This window comes from Schistocerca piceifrons, chromosome 6, assembly GCF_021461385.2.
Source record: "Schistocerca piceifrons isolate TAMUIC-IGC-003096 chromosome 6, iqSchPice1.1, whole genome shotgun sequence".
In the NCBI taxonomy this organism is placed as follows: domain Eukaryota; kingdom Metazoa; phylum Arthropoda; class Insecta; order Orthoptera; family Acrididae; genus Schistocerca; species Schistocerca piceifrons.
In genome coordinates this window covers 68,243,390-68,257,782 of record NC_060143.1, presented here as the reverse complement: position 1 = coordinate 68,257,782, position 14,393 = coordinate 68,243,390, and positions in this window count along the sequence as shown.

The following is a 14,393-nucleotide window of genomic DNA, read 5'->3' as shown; positions in this document are numbered from 1 at the left end:
AATTTAAGGTACGGTGCGGTTCCACCCGGACAGGGAAGATGTGGAGCAGAGAAGTACACAGCAATTTTTGAGCCTGGAGGGCACTGTGTGTTTCCAACAACAGGGTGCCATTCCGTAATCTGGAACAAGACTTTACAGGACCCGCAATTGCGTCGACACCTTTCTGAATAATGAAAGGGTTGACCGTGGAAAAGTCGTGACCTTCGTCAGACCGAGAAACAACAAGGAACTGTGGCAACGATGGAAGAACTGACTGTGGTTGAGACTCAGTGAACTTACGTTTGTGAGCAGACATAGTGGAAGGTGAGGAAACCATTGCAGAAGAATCCCCCATGATTACCAGCGTCTCCGATGGCGCACTCCTTCCTTGTGGGGTCCCTCACCGAGGGCACACCCGCCTTAGGTGATTGTTCACACCTCAGGTCACACCTCCCGACAAACGGACGGAGGGACCAATCGGCACTTTCGGAAGGTATCAGCTCGGGTAATCACCCCTCCCTGGGCCTGGCCGTTACCAGGGGGTACGTACGTGTCCTACCTGTCTACCCGGGGCGGGGAATTACGCGTTACCCCGTCACCGGCTACGCATGGAAGTGCGTGGGTCGGCCTTCAGACACGCACAGGGAGGAAGAAAGAGACAGGGAAAGGAAAGAAGAGAGGCCTCAAACGCCGCAGCGGAGAAAAGGGTAAAGAGAAGAGGTAAGGAAAAGAGAAGGACGAAGAAAGATGAAGACATACAAGCAAGGAAGGCGAAGAGGGCGGTACATTTACAAGCGTCCGTCTCCGGACGTAGGCATAAACCATACTCCCAGAGGGGGAGAAAGGGAAGGAAAGAGCCAGAGGTGGGGGGGGGGGGGGGGGCGAAGATGGGGGATGGGGAAGGATACGGAAAGGGGGGGTATGCAGCCCGGAAAAGAAGGAAGGCCACATTAGCTCGGGGTCCCGTGCTCGCTACGCACGTGTCCACAAAAGAGTTGTGGACCCCCTGGGGGGTTTCCACTCTAATGTTGACACTTCAGAAATATAGAATTGGAATGATTAAACAGTTTCTTGAACCTGTGTCCACAAATTCCTTGCTTGGCACAAGGGAACCAAAAGAAGCTGTTCAGTGATCAATCAAGTGGATACGAAGAATGAGACATTTATCTGTTACTTTTCTCGAAACAATCGCTTGACATACCGTGTGATGGCTGCATGATCATGATGAAGAATGATGTGAGGTTCCTAGTTGTTTTTCCTGATTTCATCACTCATTTAGGAGCAAACAAACTGTTGTATACCAATCAACATTTAGTGTTCTTCAATCCCCTAAAACTAAGGTCGAGACACATCAGTGAGACCAAACAAACTAGTGATCATTTTCTTGGAAGTGCATCCACAGCTTGTGGTCTAGTGGCTAGCGTTGCTGCCTCTGGATCACGGGGTACCAGGTTCGATTCCCGGCTGGGTTGGGGATTTTCTTTGCCCGGGGACTGGGTGTTCGTGTTGTCCTTACCCCACAAACCAAAGATCAGCGCCCCGAAAACCAAAGATCATCATCATCAAACATCTTGGAAGTGCTTCCTGAACATACCATGTTTGTTGGTTTTGGTTTATCTTCTAACACCCAAACTGTTACCAGTTTATATGAATATACCCAACTTTTGTCTCATGTTAAAATGTTGTATATGGATTTTGAAGTTCCACAACTGAATTTTTTTCACACCATGTGAAAGAAGCCCAATTTTGAGCTTTGGTCAAATTAAGTGGAATCAGTCACAAATATGTTCATGTAAAATCAAATGTTCTTCAGTCTTTTATATTCCAAAGGAGGACTCTAACTCGCTGGAAGGCACAAGAGTTGATCCTCTTCAAACACATTGCTCAAAACACTGCTGTTTGTTGAAAGCCAACCAATTTTGGTCGACCTTCATGAAATTCCTCATTAATGGATGCATGACTGAGACAAAATCTTCCAAAACAATTGTAAACAATCTATTCTAGCAATTACCAGAAGTTGAATGAAGTGATCTGAGGCACAGAAACCTTCCTGTGAAATTTCCATTTTTCCACAACTCATTCTTTGAATGTTTGCTGTGAAGATACTGCTCAGCCAACTTAAACTACCATGTCCCATCTCAGTAGTACCGCCTAGCAATCATTTAAGCAAGGTGACCCTTATGATATGTTGTCTGATTCTTCTTGGAATGTATACACTCTAAATTTTATCAGCAAATCCTTCCATTATGCACTATACCTCATTTGTTGAATCTTCCACTGGTGTTTGATGCATTCACACTTAATTAATGAACTTCTGATGAAATGTCTGAATCTTCCATTAATCCTATTTGGTAAGGGTCCTAGACTGATAAGCAATACTGAAGCATATGCCAAATGAGGCTTTTGTTAGCTACCTTTTTTGTAGGTGAATGACGTCCAGGCATCCTGCAAAGAATTTCAGTCTCTCATCTGCATTTTCTACAATTAGTTTCATAATGTCATTCCACTTTCGGCACTTTGAATTCATTATCTTAGATATTTTACAGTTTTATGTTTCCAATATGACTGAATGTTAGATCTACATTTACATAAATATTCCACAAGCCACCATATGGTGCATGGCTGAGAATAACTTGTACCACATTTGGTCATTTTCTTTTCTGTTCCACTCACAAATACAGTGAGAGAAAAATGAGTAACTATACATCACCAAATGAGCGCTTAGTTTTCTTATTGTATCTTCGTGGTCCTTTGAGAAATGTACGTTGCTGGCAGTAGAATCATTTTGCAGTGAACTTCACATGCCGGTTCTTTAAATTTTCTCAACAATGTTCCTCGAAAAGAGCGTAACCTTCCTTCTAGGAATTTCCATTTGCATTCACGATGCATCTTGGTAATACTTGCATGTTGACTGAACCTACTGGTAACAAATTTAGTAGTCTGTCTCTGAATTCCTTCGATGTCTTCCTTTAATTTGACTTGTGGGGATCCCAAACACTCAAGCAGTACTCAAGAATGGATTGCACTAGTGTCCCATACATGGTCTCTTTTATAAATGAGCAATGATGTCCTAAAATCCTTCCAATAAAATGAAGTTGACTATTTCCCTTCCCCAAAATCACACCCTGTTAACTTTCCAGAACATCTTAACCTCGAACCTTGCCTCACCACGTTTTCCCAAATCCCTAAACATGCAAAACAACCTCACATCTGCAGAAAGAACCACAGTCCGTCATCTAAAAACTGGTCCTGACCTTATGATCCTACCTGCGGACAAAGGCTACGCATTGTTGTTTTGAACCACAAGGATTACCCAACAGAAGGACTCTGTCAGCTGCCAGATACATCCACCTAAAAACCTTGCCACAGTGACCCCATTTCAGAAATCCAGCAGGATCTCCAGTCTCCCCTCAACTCCTTAGGCCATTCCCAGAACCTCTCCCTCAAGTACATCTCTCTGCTCACCCCTATCACTCCCCTCACTCCTACCTTCTATACGCTTCCTGAAGTCCATAAACCCAACCACCCAGGACACCCTGTTGTGGCCAGTTACTGTGCCCCCACTGAGAGAACCTCTGCTCTTGCAGACCAATACCTTCAGCCTATTACACAGAACCTACCCTCCTATGTGAAAGATACCAACCATTTCCTCCAGTGACTCTGAACAATTCCTGTCCCTTTACCACATGGTGCCCTGCTCATCACTATTGATGACCTCCCTTTACACTAACATTCCTAATGCCCATGGCCTTACCACTATTTGACACTACCTTTCCCAATGCTCGATGAATTCCAAACCAGAAATCTCCTTCCTAGTCACCATGACCAACTACATCATCACCCACAATTTCTTCTCCTTTGAAGGCATTATCTACAAGCAAATCCAGGCTATGGCTATGGGCACCCGCATGGCACCATCCTATGTCAACCTACGCATGGGCCATCTGGAGGAATCCTTCCTGAACACCCAAATCCTAAACCTCTTCACCTGGTTCAGATTCGCCAATAACATCTTTGCAATCTGGACAGAGGGTGCAGATACGCTATCCACATTCCTCTAAAAACTCAACAGCTTCTCCCCCATTTGCTTCACCTGATCTTACTCAACTCAACACCTCCTAGATATTGACCTCCACCTTGAAGATGGCTACATCAGTAGCTCTGTCCATATCAAACCTACTAACCACATGCAACGCCTCCGCTTTGATAGCTCCCACCTGTGTCATACCAATAAGTCCCTTCCATACAGCCTAGCCACACATGGTCGTCACATATGCAGCGATGAGCGGCCCCTCTTGAAATATACTGAGGGTCTCATTGAGGCCTTCACAGCCCATAATTATCTCCCAAACTTGTGCAAAAACAAATCTCACATGCCGTGTCTTTCCAGTCTCCCACAACCTCCCAAAGCCTCACCGTCCAGCCACAGAGGATCATTCCCCTCGTAACTCATTACCACTCAGGACTGGAGCAAATGAATTACATTCTCTGCCGGAGTTTCGACTACCTCTCATCGTGCCCTGAAATGAGAAATGTCCTCCCATCCCTCCCAAAGTCGTATTCCGCCGTCCACCTACAAAATATACTTGTCCATTCTTATACAACCCGTGCTCACAACCCCTTACCTCATGGCTCATATCCCTGTAATAGACCTAGATGCAAGACCTGTCCCATACATCCTCCCACCATCACCTACTTCAGTCCAGTCACAAACATCAGCTATCACATCAAAGGCAATGCTATGTGGGAAACCAGTCATGTAATCTACAAGCTAAGCAGCAACCACTGTGCTGCATTATATGTGGGTATGACAAACATCAAGCTGTCTGTCCACATGAATGGCCACCGACAAACTGTGGCCAAGAAACAAGTGACCACCCTGTTGCTGAGCACGCTGCACAACACGACATCATCCATTTCAATGAATGCTTCACAGCCTGTGCCATATAGACCCTTCCAACCAACACCAGCTCTTCTGAATTTTTCACCCATCCAGCCCCTTCCCTGTCCCATTCCAGCACTACACAGCCCTCATTCCACCAACGCACCCAGTCTTTTTACTTCTCCCCCCCCCCCCCCTCCAACATCTCCCCTGCCCTCTGTCTAAGCTCCCAACTGCACCTAGCTGCCCTACCCACTCTCCATCTTGAGTACGCATGCTCCCCACCAGCATTTCACTGTCCCCCACTCCTACCCTGCTATCCCTCTCCCTGCCTGCTCCAGCCTCCTCCTTACCCCCACCCTGTTGCCATTCCCATCATGCACTGCTGCTATTGTTTGCAGTATGTCTTCAGCTGTCAGAGGCTGCAGTTGTGTGTGTGTGTGTGTGTGTGTGTGTGTGTGTGTGTGTGTGTTGCGTTTGCATCTGTGTGTCTCATCTATTTTTGACAAAGGCCTTTGATGGCCGGAAGCTTATATTATGACAGTCTTTTTGTTGCGCCTCTCAGCAACTCAGCATCTCTGTATCATGGTGAGTAACAACTTTCTGTTACATAACATTATTAATAATATGTCTTTCACAAAAATGTAAATAGTATCTGCATTCAGTCACACTTCGTTGAATCATATGACATGAAAAAAATCACTGATTAAAATTGCATCAGTAGACGCCCCTATTTTACTTGTTCAGTAAATTGCATGAAGAAGAGAGAACTGTATCATTTTAAGTAACTTTATGCTCAACACGCATACAGTGAAACATACAATTTGGTTTTTGTATTTTGCTGTTCAAAATTAATACTTACAACTTGGCCGTCCACCTCAAGGCTGGACCATAGATACGATCCCCGATCACAGTTCCACTTGTTTCTCTTGCCAGAAAACTCATTTTGTTAGCTATCTCTGAAATATTATAGTGAAAAATATCAGCTTAAAATATATTTTATAATTTGTTACAAATGACAGACTTAATGTTACATTCACTCTAAGTTACAGTTCCTTAATGTTACTCCCCTCCCACTTTCTCATGATTGTACTAATGTTCATTCAGAAGTGTGGCACACTCTCACTGTTACATATTACACATATTATGCTAGAGAGGTGCTACATCTATAAAGTACAATGCCCGATAATTGTGGAGTTCGATTGATTGGCACCGTTCTTAGCAGACAGCCTAGCTCCTTAACAGTTTCAAGAGGAGTGCAGCCACACCATGAAATTTTTCTGGATGGGGACCACAGGGAACCATAAGCAGATCCCATCTGTAACAATATGGCTGAAGTACTACAGAAACCAAAGGAGTTGAAGGGAGAGAGGCTTCACATGAAACTTGGTACCAGTCCAGTAATCTCTTTGAGATTTGTCTAACAGCCATGTTAAAGAACCGAACTCTGGTTTTGGTAGTAGCATTTTAGCTAAAAACTAGAAGGTTCTGAATCTGCTATCTTTTGACTCCTTGTAGTCATATCCTGGTGGCTACAGTCTCGCTGGAAAGCCATGAAGCTGGATAAGACAGTGATCTTGCTCTACCTCATGTTACCGCACACCACATGCTGCACTCATAACTGGAACTGTTTATTAGGAATGATGAGGCCATTACATTCATTAGAAAGTATCCTCTGCTGAGTTAATATTCCTCACCTTCTCATAAATAGCAAAAGACTCCCTTAGAAACAAGTAAAAACTGACAGGGGCCAGTTAAAGCACGCACAAGAAGAGCACTGTTGATACACTGTTCATTATGCGATGATCCTTTATCAGTGATGTGCAGTAGCATTATTGCCTGCAAAACTAAATACTTTCCTTTTTTCAGAAATTTTCATTGTGGCTGCTTCACTCGAGGTGGCTAATGTTTCTTAATCACAGCCTGACATTTCTGAGACACAGATTTCAAAGTTACCCTACTTGTACATGTAAAAAAATGCACTTAATATCCAGTGTGAGGCGAAAATGTAGTATATAAAGTGACATAGCATGGAGAAATATGCTGTAAAGTATCTCCATAATCATGAGAAGGGTTTCAGAAACTCCATGTTGTAGCACTGAAGCACATGAAAAATTTTTGTGCACATAAAATCCGGTCTGAGGTGTAAAATTAGTTATGCATTATTTCAGTTTCACATTAGCAAACTACCAAAATTTTACAGACTCAAAGTTATTTTCATATGAAGACATGCACTGCTGTAGCAGGGAAAAGAAGGGAACCAGCAGAAAAATGCTTCCATCAGAGCACAAATGATGCTAATATGCTCTTTTTTCAAAGGACTATGACTGAAAAGTGGGATAGCAGGTGCCTCATTCTCAGCACCCTTAAAATTTTGGCATGTGAACATATTCACGCTTCTTTATGCTGAGAGGGAAGGAGACAGTGGCAGTGGGAAATACAGACTGAAAAGTAATAAATACTGGAAGATAGCAGACAGTGGTTATAGCACAGAAAGAGCGAAGTTGACAATGGCAGCGTGAGAGAAAGAGACGGACATCGTGACAGTGGAACATTGTTGACAGTGATAAGCGAAGAAGACAATGGACACGGTGGTGGAACACTGTTGACAGTGAAAAGACAATGCTACAAAAAGAGACAGAACAAAGGAGACTGTGGTTGTGAGAAGGGGGACAGTGACAATTAAAGAGAGACAAAAAAGATAATAACAATGAGCTGGGCTGAATGAGTGACTGAGAATGGGCAAGTGGGAGTGGAAGGATAGCAGCAACTTAACGGTGATGGAGTGAGTTGCAATTAGGGGAGCTTGTGGGAGTGAGAGGTGAGTTGCACACTAAAAAGAGCACGAATATGATCACGTGCCAAAATGTTTGGAAATTTTTTTAAAGGTGCTGATAACGGTAGAATGAGGCAGCTGGTACTCCACTTTTCAGAGTCTTTTGAAACAGGAACACATTTGCCTTTTTATGCTGTAATTGGAGCATTATTCCTCTGCTCATCTCCTTCTTCCATTTCCTTATTTGAAATTTTTTCTGTCTTATATATAATTTTGTTTCCCACCCAGCCGATTACTAGCATTTTTTTAAGGGAGACATTGAAGATGCCAGACACAAATACCGACAAAAAGCAATTCACATTAAGCAAAACTGTAAGATCAGCATGTGTGAAGATACAAAGTGAAAAGAAACTCTGCTTAGAAAGGTTTAGATAAAGATAGTACTTACTTTACAAAAAATGAAATAAGTAGGATACAACAGTTTCATGTTGTGTTCAAGTTTAATCTACAAATGATACACAAAATAACATAAGCATGAACTTGTGAGAAAAGCAAATGTGACTGAACAATGGGTTTACTTTCCATTCATTATAAACTTTACACTATGAAATTTTGTACACTTTATTAAATTTTCCATGTAGTGAAACAAAGCTATTAATGAAAATAATCACACTGTTAAATCTCTTCAAGAGGCTATAGTGTCACATAATCACAGTGCAAAGATATACTTACTGTATCTCAGTTTCCTCGGTTTTCCAACTCTTAGGCTAGTTAATTGACCAGTTCGTTCATGAAATACTTCACCATCATCGTCATCTTCATCATCTCCACTGGAGTCTGTTTCTTCTGCTGGATTAGAGGTTTCATGTTGTTTCAAATGTTCATGTATCTCAGATTCTTCATTACAATGATGATCACACAGCTTACATAAATAACCCTGTGAAAATGAGAGCATTAGCTTAACAGTTCAAGACCCACAATACCAGATAGTAAATGTCTAAAATTACCTACAATTTCATGAATCTCTCTAGTGGTATTTGTTATTTTTCAGAAATGGTCTTTTGTAATATGAAAACGATAGTTGCTACTCACCATATAGCAGAGCTGCTGAGTTGCAGATAGGCACAACAAAAGGCTGTCAGAAAGTGAGCTTTCAGCCAATAAGGCCTTTGTCGGAAATAGACTAAACACACGCGCACACACACACACACACGCACACACACACACACACACACACACACACACACACACACACACACACACACACAAAAAACTACAATCTCTGGCTGCTAAGGCCTCAGTAGCCAGAGACTGTGGTCATTTGTGTGAGAACTGCATTTCCGTGAGTGTGTGTGTATGTTGTTTATTTCCGTTGAAGACCTTGTTGGCTGAAAGCTAGCTTTCTGACAGTCTTCTTGTTGTGCCTAAATGAGACTCAGTACCTCCACTATATGGTTCCATAATATTGTTACATTCCACCCTTGGTTTTCATGGTCTGTTATTTTTATATTGTTTGGTAAATTGTCAACATAGTCAAAAAGTGACAAAAATAATTAGATATGTATTATCACTTTTCCAACACTTTTCAGTTCCTCAACTGAAGTACCTTACACCCTTGACACCAGAAATAACAAACCACCTATGTCATTGTAATGAGAATTAAGAAATAAGCATAATGAATAGAGATATTGATCATTATAATACACAACACAAACATGATTGTCAATGGATACTGAGTACTAAAAGAGCTACAGATTACTGCCCACTTACTGCCAGAAGGCAGTTCTATAACAGGCTACCAAATATTACAAAGCAACTCCGTTGAAATATTTTTAACGGCAAAGTGAAACTGTTGTTAATTAGTAGCGTACTTTACCTGCCCAAAGATTTCTGAGCTCCATTATAAGTAGTTAAGTAGTACTATCTCTGTACATTGCAGTATATTAGTGATGGTAAATAGTTATGAAATGCTATCTGGTGTTTTAAATGTACAAAAAAGCATATGACAGCAAATAATATTACCTTGCGTAGTGCCTTTGGGCAGTTCGAGTAGTGCTCTTGCATACTGCTAAGTTCAGATGTTTCAAACAGACAGCTAGGGTTGTTGCACTTTATTTTCCCGTTCCGTTTTATTTTCATCTTCCACCTTCCAACAAGGGAATTGGTTGGCTTTGTGTAACCAAGTCGTTCGAACAATTCATCCTGGAATAACACAATTTGCAAAATATTACAACACTTTCATACCCTAAACAACAAACAAAAGCTGGAAATGTAAACAAGTCAGCACTCAATGTGTGTGTGTGTGTGTGTGTGTGTGTGTGTGTGTGTGTGTGTGTGTGTGAGAGAGAGAGAGAGAGAGAGAGAGAGAGAGAGAGAGAGAGAGAGTGTGTGTGTGTGTGTGTGTGTGTGTGTGGGGGGGGGGGGGGGGGGGGGTATTATTTGCACATTTGATTGAACAATCTCTGCACTACATTTCCACATAAATCAGTAGTTTTCGTGATAATTACATTTATAGCTATATCTGCTAGGCAAATGTGAAAATGATGCTAGCAAAGATACAGGGTGACAATTATTGAACTACATGAAGTAAAATCATCATAACTTCTGAATGGTTTGTGTTGTTGTTGTTGTTGTTGTGGTCTTCAGTCCTGAGACTGGTTTGATGCAGCTCTCCATGCTACTCTATCCTGTGCAAGCTTCTTCATCTCCCAGTACCTACTGCAACCTACATCCTTCTGAATCCGCTCAGTGTATTCATCTCTTGGTCTCCCTATACGATTTTTACCCTCCACGCTGCCCTCCAATACTAAATTGGTGATCCCTTGATGCCTCAGAACATGTCCTACCAACCGGTCCTTTCTTCTCGTCAAGTTGTGCCACAAACACCTCATCTCCCCAATTCTATTCAATACCTCCTCATTAGTTGTGTGATCTACCCATCTAATCTTCAGCATTCTTCTGAAGCACCACATTTCGAAAGCTTCTATTCTCTTCCTGTCCAAACTATTTATCGTCCATGTTTCACTTCCATACATGGCTACACTCCATACAAATACTTTCAGAAACGACTTCCTGACACTTAAATCAATACTCGATGTTAACAAATTTCTCTTCTTCAGAAACGCTTTCCTTGCCATAGCCAGCCTACATTTTATAACCTCTCTACTTCGACCATCGTCAGTTATTTTGCTCCCCAAATAGCAAAACTTCTTTACTACTTTAAGTGTCTCATTTCCTAATCTAATTCCCTCAGCATCACCCGACTTAATTCGACTACATTCCATTATCCTCGTTTTGCTTTTGTTGATGTTCATCTTATATCCTCCTTTCAAGACACTGTCCATTCCGTTCAACTGCACTTCCAAGTCCTTTGCTGCCTCTGACAGAATTACAATGTCATCGGCGAACCTCAAAGTTTTAATTTCTTCTCCATGGATTTTAATACCTACTCCGAGCTTTTCTTTTGTTTCCTTTACTGCTTGCTCAATATACAGATTGAATAGCATCGGGGAGAGGCTACAACCCTGTCTCACTCCCTTCCCAACCACGGCTTCCCTTCCATGTCCCTCGACTCTTATAACTGCCATCTGGTTTCTGTACAAATTGTAAATAGCCTTCCACTCCTTTTATTTTACCCTTGCCACCTTCAGAATTCGAAAGAGAGTATTCCAGTCAAAAGCTTTCTCTAAGTCTACAAATGCTAGAAACGTAGGTTTGCCTTTCCTTAATCTTTCTTCTAAGATAAGTCGTAAGGTCAGTATTGCCTCCCGTGTTCCAATATTTCTACGGAATCCAAACTGATCTTCCCCGCGGTCGGCTTCTGCCAGTTTTTTCATTCATCTGTAAAGAATTCGCGTTAGTATTTTGCAGCTGTGACTTATTAAACTGATAGTTCGGCAATTTCCACATATGTCAACACCTGCTTTCTTTGGGATTGGGATTATTTTATTCTTCTTGAAGTCTGAGGGTATTTCGCCTGTCTCATACATCTTGCTCACCAGATGGTACAGTTTTGTCAGGAGTGGCTCTCCCAAGGCCGTCAGTAGTTTTAATGGAATGTTGTCCACTCCCGGGGCCTTGTTTCGACTTAGGTCTTTCAGTGCTCTGTCAAACTCTTCACGCAGTATCGTACCTCCCATTTCATCTTCATCTACATCCTCTTCCATTTCCATAATATTGTCCTCAAGTACATCGCCCTTGTATAGACCCTCTATATACTCCTTCCACCTTTCTGCTTTCCCTTCTTTGCTTAGAACTGGGTTTCCATCTGAGCCCTTGATATTCATACAAGTGGTTCTCTTTTCTCCAAACGTCACTTTAATTTTCCTGTAGGCAGTATCTATCTTACCCCTAGCGAGATAAGCCTCTACATCCTTACATTTGTCCTCTAGCCATCCCTGCTTAGCCATTTTGCACTTCCTGTCGATCTCATTTTTAAGACGTTTGTATTCCTTTTTGTCTGCTTCATTTACTGCATTTTTATATTTTCTTCTTTCAACAATTAAATTCAATATTTCTTCTGTTACCCAAGGAGTTCTACTAGACCTCGTCTTTTTACCTACTTGATCCTCTGCTGCCTTCACTACTTCATCCCTCAGAGCTACCCATTCTTCTTCTACTGTATTTCTTTCCCCCATTGCTGTCAATTGTTCCCTTATGCTCTCCCTGAAACTCTGTACAACCTCTGGTTTAGCCAGTTTATCCAGGTCCCATCTCCTTAAATTCCCACCTGTTTGCAGTTTCTTCAGTTTTAATCTACAGTTCATAACCAATAGATTGTGGTCAGAGTCCACATCTGCCCCTTGAAATGTCTTACAATTTAAAACCTGTCTTACCATTATATAATCTATCTGATACCTTCTAGTATCTCCAGGATTCTTCCATGTGTACAACCTTCTTTTATGATTCTTGAACCAAGTGTTAGCTATGATTAAGTTATGCTCTGTGCAAAATTCTTCCAGATGGCTTCCTCTTTCATTTCTTACCCCCAATCCATATTCACCTACTACGTTTCCTTCTCTCCCTTTTCCTACTCTCGAATTCCAGTCACCCATGACTATTAAATTTTTGTCCCCCTTCACTACCTGAATAATTTCTTTTATCTCACCATACATTTCATCAATTTCTTCATCATCTGCAGAGCTAGTTGGCATATAAACTTGTACTACTGTAGTAGGCATGGGCTTTGTGTCTATCTTGGCCGCAATAATGCGTTCACTATGCTGTTTGTAGTAGCTAACCCGCACTCCTATTTTTTTATTCATTATTAAACCTACTCCTGCATTACCCCTATTTGATTTTGTATTTATAACCCTGTATTCATCTGAACAAAAGTCTTGTACCTCCTGCCACTGAACTTCAGTAATTCCCACTATAACTAACTTTAACCTATCCATTTCCCTTTTTAAATTTTCTAACCTACCTGCCCCATTAAGGGATCTGACATTCCATGCTCCGATCCGTAGAATGCCAGTTTTCTTTCTCCTGATAACGACGTCCTCTTGAGTAGTCCCCGCCTGGAGATCCGAATGGGGGACTATTTGACCTAAAGAATATTTTACCCAAGAGGATGCCATCATCATTTAACCATACAGTAAAGCTGCATGCCCTCGGGAAAAATTACGGCTGTAGTTTCCCTTTGCTTTCAGCCGTTCACAGTACCAGCACAGCAAGGCCGTTCTGGTTATTGTTACAGGGCCAGATCAGTCAATCATCCAGACTGTTGCCCCTCCAACTACTGAAAAGGCTGCTGCCCCTCTTCAGGAACCACACGTTTGTCTGGCCTCTCAACAGATACCCCTCCGTTGTGGTTGCACCTACGGTATGGCCATCTATATCGCTGAGGCACGCAAGCCTCCCCACCATGGTTTGTGTTAGGACGTTCAAACTGCACGATTGGCCATGGGGCATGATGGAAATTAGTATGGTTTAGTTTAGCGACAAAGCCCACTTTCATTTGGATGGGTTCGTCATTAAGCAAAATTGGTGGATTTGGGGGACTGAAAATCTGTATTTCCTGATCGAAAGGTCTCTTCTTCCTCAATGTGTGAATGTGTGATCTGCAACATCCAGTCACGGACTAATCAGTGTGATATTCCTTGATGGCATGGTGACTACTGAATGGTACATAAAGGTTTTGAAAGGTGATTCCATCTCCATTATCCAAAATTACCCCGATTTTGACAAGATGTATTTCATCCAAGACGGAGCTCTATCACATCAAAGCAGGAGAGTGTTTGATGTCCTGGAGGAGCACTTTGCGGCAGCGTTCTGGCTCTGGGGAACCCAGAGGCCACTGGCATGGACTTCGATTGGCTGCAATATTCTCCGGATCTGGGCGCATGCGACTCCTTTTTGTGGGGCTATATTGAAGGCAAGGTGTACAGCAATAACCCCAAAACCATAGCTGAGCTGAAAGCAGCCATTCCGGAGGTCATCGACAGCACTGATGTTCCGACACTTCTGCAGGTCATGTGGAATTTTGCTATTCATCTGCACCTCATCGTCGCCAATGATGACACGCATATGGAACATGTCGTAACCTAAATCCGAATATCTGTAGTGATGTTTACTGTTGAATAAAGTGTGTGTACATCGTAGTTTGTAACTTTTTTTTTGTAATTCAATAATTGTCCCCCTGTACTTATTTCTATGTCATCAAAACAGGAAATTTAAACACACAAAGAACAAAGTGGGCCAAATATCAAACCTATGGGTCACTGGTAAAGATTTTTCCCCAGTCAAATGAGGATTACT